Below are 12,453 nucleotides of genomic sequence, written 5' to 3' on the forward strand. Positions count from 1 at the left end.
GCCGGTATTTAAAGGTGGCGGCCCCGACGACAAAGGCAGAGCCGACACCATTGTCAGTTTTGGAGCCATCGGTGTAAATAAAGGTGTGACCGGCAAGTCGAGCACAAAGTTCGACAAACCGTGAGCAATACACTGCAGCTGGAGTACCCTCCTTCGGGAGTGAGCTGAGGTCGAGATAAATATGAACCGGAGCCTGGGGCCAAGGTGGTGTCGGGCTCTCACCTTCTCTAAAGGTGGTAGGGAGGGCAAAATCCAATTGTCGAAGCAGGCGACGGAAGCAGACTCCGGAGGGCAGCTGGACAGACACATACAACCCGTACTGACGGTCGAGAGAATCGGCGAAGAAGGACTGGTAAGAGGGGTGGTCGGGTATAGACAACAGCCGGCAGGCATACAGACACAGCAGTACGTCGCGTCGGTCGGTCAATGGTAATTCGGCAGCTTCAGCATAAAGACTCTCGACAGGACTAGTGTAGAAGGCTCCGGTCGCAAGACGTAACCCCCGATGGTGGATGGAGTTGAGACGGCATAAGAGGGATGGCCAAGCAGACGAGTAGACGAAGCTCCCATAATCCAGCTTCGATCGGACTATGGACCGATACAAGCGAAGCAGGACAGTGCGATCCACTCCCCAAGATGAACCACTAAGAACTCTGAGGACATTAAGGGAACGTGTACAACGGGCCGCCAAATAAGAGACATGCGGAGACCAACAAAGTTTCCTGTCCAACGTGAGCCCTAGAAACTTAGTTGTTTCCACGAATGGGAGAACAATGGGACCGAGATGTAAGGATGGCGGAAGGAACGCTTTAGATCGCCAAAAGTTGATACAAACTGTCTTCTCTTCAGAGAACAGGAAGCAATTTGCCACGCTCCATGAGTATAGGCTGTCTAGACAACGCTGAAGGCAGCGCTCCAGGAAGCATGTTCTCTGGGCACTGCAGTAGATCGCGAAGTCATCGACAAAGAGAGAGCCTGAGACATTAGGTGGAATGCAATCCATAATTGGATTGATCGCGATGGCAAAAAGGGCTACGCTCAAGACGGAGCCCTGAGGCACTCCGTTCTCCTGGAGGAAGACGTCGGACAATACGGAACCCACACGTACCCTAAACTTTCGATCCGTTAAAAAGGAATCAATAAAAAGGAGCAGGCGACCGCGTAGACCCCACCTGTGCATAGTGCGGAGGATACCTCCTCTCCAACAGGTATCATAAGCATTCTCCAAATCGAAGAACACGGCTACCGTTTGGCGCCTTCACAAAGAGTTGTTCATGATGAATGTCGACAAGGTCACATGGTGGTCAACAGTGGAGCGGCGGCGACGAAAGCCGCATTGGACATTAGTAAGTATCTGTCGAGTTTCAAGAATCCAAACTAACCGAGCATGAACCATGCGCTCCATCACCTTACAGACACAGCTTGTAAGAGAAATGGGGCGGTAACTAGAAGGAAGGTGTCTATCCTTCCCGGGTTTGGGTATAGGAACAACGACGGCGTCACGCCAACGCATGGGGACCTGACGTTCGGTCCAGTCGCGATTGTAGGTACGAAGAAGGAAGCTTTTGCCCGCCGGAGAAATGTGTGCCAGCATCTGAACGTGAATGGCATCTGCCCCGGAGCAGAGGACCGGGACAGTGCAAGCGCACATTCGAGTTCCCACATAGTAAAGGTGGCATTATAAGTTTCCAGATTCAGCGAGTGGAAGGAAGGTCTCCGAGCCTCTTCTGCCTCTTTCCTGGGAAGGAAGGCAGGGTGGTAATGGGCGGAGCTTGAAACCTCCGCGAAAAACCTGCCGAAGGCGTTGGAGACAGCCACAGGGTCAACGAGGACCGCATTACCTGAGGTCAGGCCAGGTACCGAGGAGTGGGTCTTAATGCCCGACATCCGGCGCAGGCCATCCCAAACGACGGAAGAGGGAGTAAAACTGTTAAAGGAGCTGGTGAAAGAGGCCCAACAAGCTTTTTTGCTGTCTTTGATGACTCTACGGCATTGCGCTCGGAGTCGCTTGTATCCAATACAATTCGCCAACGTAGGATGGCGGCGAAAGGTGCGTAAAGCACGTCGTCGAGCACGGATAGCGTCTCTACAAGCCTCATTCCACCAGGGGACGGAAACGCGATGTGAAGAGGTAGTACGAGGAATGGAACGTTCGGCAGCATTGATGATGACAGCCGTGAGGTATTCGACCTGACTGTCACAAATGAGAAAATCGTGGTCCGGAAAGGTCCCCAGTCAGCTTTCGGTATGTTCCAGCTCGAAGGACGGGGGGATGGGGTGTGGTGCAGGAGACGAACGACACAGGGGAAGTGGTCGCTCGAATAGGTGTCAGAAAGGACATACCACTCGAACCGACGGGCAAGAGTGGTAGAACAGATCGAGAGGTCCAAGTGGGAGTAGGTATGAGTAGAGTCCGAGAGGAAAGTCGGGGCGCCAGTATTGAGGCAGACAAGATTGAGATGGTTGAAGACATCCGCCTAGAGTGAGCCTCTTTGACAGGATGCAGGAGAGCCCCAAAGGGGATGATGGGCATTGAAGTCGCCAAACAATAAAAACGGCGGGGGAAGCTGAACGATCAGGTGCATCATGTCAGCCGACTAATAGCGGATGACGATGGAGTGTAGATGGTACAAACTGAAAAAGTAAAAGCAGAAAGAGTAATACGGACAGCTATTGCTTGGAGTGGGATGGTCAATGGGATGTGATGGTAATAGATATCGTCCCGAACGAGCAACATGACCCCACCATCAGCTGGGATACCGTCCACAGGGGTGAGGTCATACCGTTCCGAGGTATAGTGTGTAAAGGCAATATGGTCAGCCGGGCGCAACTTGGTTTCCTGGAGACCAAGGACGAGCGGACAGTGCAGGCAGACGAGCAGTTTTAATTCCTCCCGATTAGATCGAATACCTCTTATGTTCCAGGGATGGTGGGCTGTACCTGAAGAAGGCCCTCACGCGCGGGGTCCGTTTTGGAACGCTGGACCTCTGAAGCCGGGGTCCGGAACGTTTCCCCGATGGACGCCTGAAAGGAGGATCGCTTCTCAGGCGGAGGGGGGGGGGGAGGAGGAGGAGGAGGAGGAGGAGGAGGAGGAGGAGGAGGAGGAGGAGGAGGAGGAGGAGGAGGAGGAGGAGGAGGGTGGCCCCTGGGGCAGAGGTGGCGGGGGCCACGGGGGAGGATGATTTGGAAGATAGGGATTTGGGAGGCGGAGGCAGAGACCCCGGATGGGGGGAGGAGGCAGAGGGGGACAGGATAGGGGTGAGGATACCGCGGAAGGAGTGGACACAACTGAGGCAAACAAAGTGGTCAACGGCAAGGGATGGAGGCGGTCATACTTCTTCCTGGCCTCAGAATAAGAGACCCGATCCAAAGTTTTTAGTTCTTGTATCTTCTTCTCCTTCTGATATGCGGGGCAGTCTGAGGATCTAGGCAAGTGGATGCCAGGACAATTAACGCACCGAGGTGGTGGGGTGCATGTATGTTCCTCATGAAGAGGACGTCCACAATCGCCACAAAGGGGCTCAGCCTCACACCGTGACGACATGTGGCCAAAGAACGCAAACACCGAAAACAGCGCATAGGACGCGGGACGTAAGGTCGCACGTCGCACCGGTAGCACATCACCTTAACCTTCTCCGGGAGAACGTCCCCCTCGAAGGCGAGGATAAAGGCCCCGGTGTCGATGCGACGGTCTTTGGGGCCGCGCTGGACTCGCCGGACGAAATGCACGCCTCGGCGCTCCAGGTTGGCCCTGAGCTCCTCATCAGATTGCAGCAGGAGGTCCCAATGAAAAATAACCCCCTGCGTCCTATTTAGTGCCAGATGCGGGACAATGGACACTGGGATGTCCCCTAGGCGGTCGCACGCCTGGAGCGCCGCCGACTGTGTGGCGGAGGTGGTCTTTATAAGAACGGACCCCGAACGCATCTTACTGAGAGCCTCGATTTCCCCGAAGATGTCCTCAATGTGCTGAACAAAGAACATGGGCTTGGAGGTGGCGAACGTCCCCCCATCGGTTCGAGAACAGACCAAATAGCGGGGAAAGTACTCCGCACCAAGCCAGCGGGCCTGTCCCTCCTCCAAGTAGGAAATGGCAGGAGAACCAGAACTAGAAACGGTACCTTTCCTTTTGAAAGACTCGGCCGCAGAGCGACCTGATACGTGTTGACGTTTCATCTGTGAAACGTCCGCCCCGATACCACCCACTCTGACCAGGGGCTCTCCCCATGGGCGCCACGCAGCTTCAGCAAGGGCCACCTGGCAGGATGACCGTTGCCGGGAGTCCTGATGCCCCATGGAGACGGGCATCTACTCCTTGGCCGACGTGGGGAGGGTGCAGCTCAGGTATCGGCAGTACGATCCCTATGTTGTCAGGGGGCTACAACCTAGAGGGTACATGACGACCCCACCACAACGGGCTGGCTACTGTGCTGGATTTCTGGTGCCATGGAAAGTCCATCATGATCGTAGGTACAGATGGGGACGCACTATGGGCGTAACTTGTACAACCTATCAGGCGTTTAGGCCCAATTTGAGGAATAGTGGGTATGGTTACAACGCCGGTACAATGCTGAGCGCCAAGGTCTTGGTGCACTGAGGACCAGTGGTACACCACGTAAGGCGTCCTTCCCCAAAAGGCTCGTACTTCTGTAGAATTTTGAAAAATGGAGGTCAAATCCCAAGGGGGACCATCACATGGAAGGCCGAAACGGTTGAAACTCCTTTTAGTCGCCTCTTACGACAGGCAGGAATACCTCTGGCCTATTCTTACCCCGGACCCGCAGGGTGATATCGGCGATGGGAATCATGCGAATGGCTCGCCAGAGAAGAGACGCTGCAGCCTTGGCCCCTATATCGGCCGCCTCATTTCCACAGATACCAACATGTCCTGGGATCCAGAGGAACGCCACAGAGACGCCCCCCAAGTGGAGCAAGTGTAGGCAATCCTGAATCCGGTGGACCAGTGGGTGGACAGGGTAGAGACCTTGGAGACTGAGGAGAGAGCTGAGAGAGTCTGAGCAGATAACATACTGTATCCGCTGATGGCGACGTATGTATTGGTAAACCTGGAGAACAGCATAAAGCTCCGCAGTATAAACCGAACACTGGTCGGGAAGCTGAGATCTAATAGGGGTGTCGCCAACAATATAGGCACTCCCAACTCCAAATGATGTTTTTGAGCCATCAGTGTAAATAAATGTGGCATCCTTCATTTGCGGCATAGAGCAGCAAATTCCCGACGATGAACAGGAGAAGGGGTACCACCGTTGGGAAGCTGACAAAGGTCACGGAGCAGGCCGGTCCGGGGGCGGAGCCAAGGTGGTGCTGTACCCCCAGTTGTCAGGAAAGTCTTAGGAAAATGGAAGGAAAGAAAACATAGCACTTGACGAAAGCGGACTCTCGGTGGTAGTAGAGAGGAAGGGCGGTCCGTGTACCCTAAATCCTAGGAGGCGTCGAAAAAAAAAATGTCATGGGCCGGATTAGCAGGCATGGAAGACAGACGGCTAGCATGAGTCAGGACTGCCCACCAATTGGACACCGGAGGCTCAGCAGTCCCAGCATAAAGGCTTTCCACAGTGCTGGTGTAAAAAGCTCCACACGCTAAACGCAATCCACGGTGGTGGACAGAGTCGAGACCCCGAAAGTTAGACGGCCGAGCAGAGGAGTAAACTATGCTTCCATAGACCAATTTACAGCGCACTAAGGCGCGATAGAGGCGGAGAAAGACCACTCGATCCGCTCCCAAGGAGGTACCATTCAGAACACGGAGGGTGTTGAGGGATCGCAGACAGCGAGCCGAAAGATAGGAATCGTGGGAGGACCAGCACAGTTTTCTATAAAATTCAAGTCCCAAGAATTTTGTGACGTCCGCGAACGGAAGGTCTACAGGGCCTAGATATAGGGAAAGCGGAAGAAACTCCCTATGACGCCAAAAATTTACACAAACGGTCTTACAGGGCGAAAAGCGGAAGCCGGTTTCGATGCTCCAGGAGTGGAGGCGATGGAGACATCCTTGAAGACGTCGTTAAAGAAGGCTTGTCTGTTGAGAGCTGTAGTAGAACGCAACATCGTCCACAAAGAGGGAACCCGAGATATCGGGAAAGAGACAATTCGTAATGGGATTAATGGCGATGGCAAACAGTAAGACACTTAGCACAGAGGCCTGGGGCACCCCTTTTTCTTGGGAGAAAGTTCGGGAAAGATAGTGTTCACCCGCGATTTAAATGTGCGCTCAGTCAAATTCACGAAGAAAAAGGGGTAGCCGACCTCGAAAGCCCCAAGAGAACAGTTGTATGGAGGATGCTTGTCCAACAGGTATCGTATGCTCTCTCCAGATAAAAAAATATTGCTACCGTCAAGTGTTCCCGGAGAAAATTGTTCATGATATAAATGGAGAGTGCTACAAGATGGTCAACTGCAGAACGATACTTTCGGAAACCGCATTGGGCAGGTATTAAAGGGCTTCGGGACTCCAGCCATCAAGCTAAACGGTAATTCAACATACGCCCCAAAACCTTACATACACTACTCGTGAGAGAAATGGGGCGATAGCTAGAGGGGAGATGTTTGTCCTTTCCAGGTTTCTGAAAAGGAACGACGATGGCTTTCCGCCATCGTCTGGGAAAAGTACTGTCGGTCTAAATTCGATTATAAATGCGAAGGAGGTAACGCAGACTATGGTATGACAAATGCAGCAACGTTTGCATCCGGTCCTGGGGCGGAAGATCGAGAAGGAGAGAGTGCATGTTGGAGTTCCCGCATGGAGAAAACAGTATTATACCTTTCGCGATTTTGAGAGGAGAAAGCAAGAGGTCGCACTTCCGCTGCACGTTTCTTCGGAAGAAAGACTGGCGGGTAATTTAAAGAGCTCGAAATCTCAGCGAAGTGTTGACCCAATGAGTTAGAAATTGCGACTGGGTCCACTAAGGCATCATGCGCGACAGTGAACCCAGAGATCGAGGAGAAACTAGGCGCGCCAGATAACCGTCGAATCCGACTCCAAACTTCTGAGGAGGGAGTGAAGGTGTTGAAGGAGCTAGTAAAGAAGTCCCAGCATGCCTTCTTGCTATCGCGGATGACGCTATACCATCGCGCACGTTACTGCTTATAGCTGATACAGTTGGCCGAAGTAGGATGGTGGCGGAAGACGCGAAGAGCACGTCTCCTCTGGCGTACTGCGTCACGGCACGACTCATTCCACCAAGGAACTTGGGGGTGCCTGGGCAATTATGAGGTGCGAGGTATTGAACGTTCCGCGGCTGTAAGATTAACTTCTGTAACATGAGTGACCTGATCGTCGACGCTAGGAAAGTGCCGGTCATCGAATGTCGCTAGAGACGAAAAAGGTGTCCAACCGGCTTGGGCAACTTCCAGTGTCTCTGGCGCATACATGGGAGTTGTGGCTGCAAACGAAGGACACGTGGAAAATGGTGACTCGAGTATTTATCAGCGAGAGCGAACTATTCAAATCGTCGAGCTAGCTGAACAGTACCGGAAGGTCCAAATGAGAGAAATTCGTTGTTGTGGCAGACAAAATTGTAGCTTCCCAGTGTTGAGGCGAACAATATCCACTTGGTGAAAGGTGTCAATCAATAGGGAGCCTCGCTGACAAGGACGCGGTGGTCCCCAAAGCGGGTTGTGAGCATTGCAGTCCCCAACCATCAAATATGGGGGTGGGAGCAGACTAAGGAGATGAATGAGATCAGCTCTTGCCATCGTGTGGACGATGGAATGTATATGGTACAAAGAAGTTGCATCCTGAAAGGGTAAGACGGACAGCAACAGCTTGGAAGGAACTGTTTAAGGGGATTGGGCGACGATGGATAGTATCATGGAGAAGAATCGTAAGTCCCCCTTATTCTGGAGGGCCATGAGCAGCGGGGAGATCAAACCAGACTGACTGGAAATGAGGGAAAACAAAGCGATAGTGGCGACGCAGCTTTCTTTCCTGAAGACAGAAGGTGACCAGCAAGTAGGGTCGTAAGACGATCGATAATTCATCCAGATTGGCTCTAATGCCGCGGATATTCCAATGGATAATCGACATATGGTGGACAGAAAGGGAAGAACTTTACCACGGTTACTCTCAACGACTGCTGAGAACCGGCGGCTGACAGCGTGGAGCAGCATTCAGCCAAAGGCGAAGATCCTGATCCATAGATTGATCGCGAGCAGCTCCTGCCACCAGCGATCGGCCGGTTGATCGGCCGCCAGCAGTCCGCCTTGGCGACAGGGAAGACTGTCGAGAGTGGTTACCGCTAGGTGGCGATGTAGATGAGACACGCTGTGGCGTAGAATGAGAGGAACTTAGTTTCTTATGAGCCTTCTTGGAAACAGGACGTTGATATGAGGTAAGAATCGATGGTTTTGACGCCGGGGTACGTGAAAAATCCTCTTGAGTAGGCTCTTTTTTGGAAGTCTATGACTGCCTTTGGGGCTCGTGATTTAGCATGAACCGATGAAGAGTGAGCCAGAGTGAGCAAATGATAGTGGTGGGGGGAGGGGGGGGGGGTTGAAAGCGCAATCTTTGCGCTGGCCGATCTGACGACTGTGACACTAAAGGTGAGATCACAAGACTGCGTGGCTGCCTACTTAGTACGCAGAGGAGATGCCAGGACAGTGCTATATTTACCTGCTTAAGGCACAGTGGGCTTTCGACTGGCGAATAACTTACGAGCAGCAAATGTAGTCACCTTTTCCTTCACTCTGATTTCATGAATAAGCCGTTCATTTTTGAAAATGGGGCAATCTCGCCCATACAGTTGATGTAACGAGGGGATGGATGTGGACAAGCACGATAATTTGCGTCCTAGCCACACACAACGCATTTGGCCATATTGGAAGACGACTGGCTGGTATGATTAAACCACTGACACTTTTTTTCTTTTGTGGTTTTAGGGCGCACAACTTCAACGGTCATTAGCGCCCAGACTACGTTAGGAATGCACCGCGGGTCAAGTTTAAAACAGCAACGAAACGGAAAACACGATAAAAGAGACTGACAGGCATAGCATTAAAAAAGAAAACAGCATAATCAAATGTCCTTTGAGAGTGTTGTCAAATTGATAAAATGAAGAACGCGAGCAGCTGCTCGTGGGTCATCCGCTAAGATGGCTTCTACAGTACAGGGCAGGCCAATATCAAGACGCAGGGTGTTAAAATCCGGACAGGACGTTAAAATGTGGCGGACCGTCAGCAATTGCCCACATGGGCAGAACGGCGCCGGCGCAGCCGTCAGCAGATGGCGATGGCTGAATCGGCAGTGTCCAATTCGTAACCGGGCCAAAACTACCTCCTCCCGCCGAGAAGGGCGTGAGGAGGACGTCCAAGCCACGGGAAGAGATTTTAAGGCCCGAAGCTTGTTGTCTGTAAGTGCAGCCCAATCGGCATGCCACAACGATAAAATGCGCTGACAAATTACCCTGCTACAATCTGACGAAGGGACACAACAAGAAGCTGTCCGAGGCTGGAGGACCGCAGCCTTGGCCGCGGCATCTGCAGCTTCGTTCCCGGGGATACCGACATGGCCAGGAACCCACATAAAGCTAACCGGAGAACCGACGTCCACCAGCTGCTGAAGAGAGCGTTGGATCCGGTGCACGAAAGGGTGAACCGGGTACGGATCACTGAGGCTCTGGATAGCGCTCAGGGAATCGGGGAAGATGATATATCCAGAATGTCGGTGGCGGCAGATGTAAAGAACAGCCTGGTAGAGGGCAAAGAGCTCAGCTGTGAAGACCGAACAATGGCCATGGAGCCGGTATTTGAAACTTTGTGCCCCGACAATAAAAGAACACCCGACCCCGTCATTGGTCTTAGAGCCATCTGTATAAATTAAGGTCATATTAATGAACTTCGAACGAAGTTCGACAAAACGGGAGTGGTAGACCGAACCGGGGGTAACCTCCTTCGGGAGCGAGCAGAGGTCAAGGTGGACGCGAACCTGAGCCTGGAGCCAAGGTTGCGAAACCACTGACACGGATAGCAACGAGTAGGGTTGGGGATGTAACGGCGAACTGTAATTATCTCATAGCCCGCTTTAAAGTTCGATGGAAGTTGAACTCTGTCAAATGTCAAAAAGATTGTACAGGTTGGTACCAAGCCCTTGTCAACCCTTTTCAGGTCCATGTACAGCCGCTACACCCTCGTCAAACAGGAAGTTTTGAATTTCCTCGTAGGAAAATCCGTCGAGTGATCGTGTATAAAACACCGCACGTTATGAATTTGGAGTGCGGTGTGCTTCCACCCCGACAGGGAAGATGTATATCATGGAGTTCACAGAAATATTGGTGCCATGAGGGCACTGACTGTTACTAACCACAAGGTGCCATTTCGTAATCGGGAACAGGACTCTACAGGACCTGCAATTGCGTCGACACCTTTCTGAATAATGAATGGCTCGACTGTGGAGAAGTCTAGACTTCCTTCCGACCGAGAAACAACAAGGAACTGTGGCACTGATGGAATAATAGTCTGTGGCTGAGACTCATAACTTTCGGTTTTGAGCAGAAATTTTAGACGTAGAGGAAACCATTGCGGAAGTATCCCCCATGATTACCGGTGTTTCTGATGGCGTTCTCCCTCCTTGTGGGGACCCTCTGAGGGCACTCCTGCCTTAGGTGATTATTCACATCTCAGGTCACACCTCCCAAGAAACGGATAGAGGGACCAATCAGCACGTTTGGAAGGTACCTGCTCGTAATTACCCCCCCCCCCCCCTGGGCCTGGCCGTTACCAGGGGTATGAATGTGTCTTACATATCCACACGGGGCTGGGAATTACGCGTCACCCTGTCACTGGCTAAGCATGAGAATGCATGGGTCGGCCTTCTGACATGCACAGGCAGGAAAGAGAAAGGGGGCAAAGAAAAAGAGAAAGGGGGCAAAGAAAAAGAGAAAGGGGGCAAAGAAAAAGATAAAGGGGGCAAAGAAAAAGAGAAAGGGGGCAAAGAAAAAGATAAAGGGGGCAAAGAAAAAGATAAAGGGGGCAAAGAAAAAGATAAAGGGGGCAAAGAAAAAGATAAAGGGGGCAAAGAAAAAGATAAAGGGGGCAAAGAAAAAGATAAAGGGGGCAAAGAAAAAGATAAAGGGGGCAAAGAAAAAGATAAAGGGGGCAAAGAAAAAGATAAAGGGGGCAAAGAAAAAGATAAAGGGGGCAAAGAAAAAGATAAAGGGGGCAAAGAAAAAGAGAAAATGGGGCAAAGAAAGAGAGAAAATGGGGCAAAGAAAGAGAGAAAATGGGGCAAAGAAAGAGAGAAAATGGGGCAAAGAAAGAGAGAAAATGGGGCAAATAAAAAGAGAAAATGGGGCAAATAAAAAGAGAAAATGGGGGGAAAGGAAGAGAAAATGGGGGGGAAAGGAAGAGAAAATGGGGGGGAAAGGAAGAGAAAATGGGGGGGAAAGGAAGAGAAAATGGGGGGGAAAGGAAGAGAAAATGGGGGGGAAAGGAAGAGAAAATGGGGGGGAAAGGAAGAGAAAATGGGGGGGAAAGGAAGAGAAAATGGGGGGGAAAGGAAGAGAAAATGGGGGGGAAAGGAAGAGAAAATGGGGGGGAAAGGAAGAGAAAATGGGGGGGAAAGGAAGAGAAAATGGGGGGGAAAGGAAGAGAAAATGGGGGGGAAAGGAAGAGAAAATGGGGGGGAAAGGAGGAGAAAATGGGGGGGAAAGGAGGAGAAAATGGGGGGGAAAGGAGGAGAAAATGGGGGGAAAGGAGGAGAAAATGGGGGGGAAAGGAAGAGAAAATGGGGGGGAAAGGAAGAGAAAATGGGGGGGAAAGGAAGAGAAAATGGGGGGGAAAGGAAGAGAAAATGGGGGGGAAAGGAAGAGAAAATGGGGGGGAAAGGAAGAGAAAATGGGGGGGAAAGGAAGAGAAAATGGGGGGGAAAGGAAGAGAAAATGGGGGGGAAAGGAAGAGAAAATGGGGGGGAAAGGAAGAGAAAATGGGGGGGAAAGGAAGAGAAAATGGGGGGGAAAGGAAGAGAAAATGGGGGGGAAAGGAAGAGAAAATGGGGGGGAAAGGAAGAGAAAATGGGGGGGAAAGGAAGAGAAAATGGGGGGGAAAGGAAGAGAAAATGGGGGGGAAAGGAAGAGAAAATGGGGGGGAAAGGAAGAGAAAATGGGGGGGAAAGGAAGAGAAAATGGGGGGGAAAGGAAGAGAAAATGGGGGGGAAAGGAAGAGAAAATGGGGGGGAAAGGAAGAGAAAATGGGGGGGAAAGGAAGAGAAAATGGGGGGAAAGGAAGAGAAAATGGGGGGGAAAGGAAGAGAAAATGGGGGGGGGAAAGGAAGAGAAAATGGGGGGGAAAGGAAGAGAAAATGGGGGGGGAAAGGAAGAGAAAATGGGGGGGGAAAGGAAGAGAAAGGGGGGGAAAGGAAGAGAAAGGGGGGAAAGGAAGAGAAAGGGGGGAAAGGAAGAGAAAGGGGGGAAAGAGGTCTCAAACACTGCAGCAGAGAAG

This window comes from Schistocerca nitens, chromosome 2 (genome assembly GCF_023898315.1).
Source record: "Schistocerca nitens isolate TAMUIC-IGC-003100 chromosome 2, iqSchNite1.1, whole genome shotgun sequence".
In the NCBI taxonomy this organism is placed as follows: Eukaryota; Metazoa; Arthropoda; class Insecta; order Orthoptera; family Acrididae; genus Schistocerca; species Schistocerca nitens.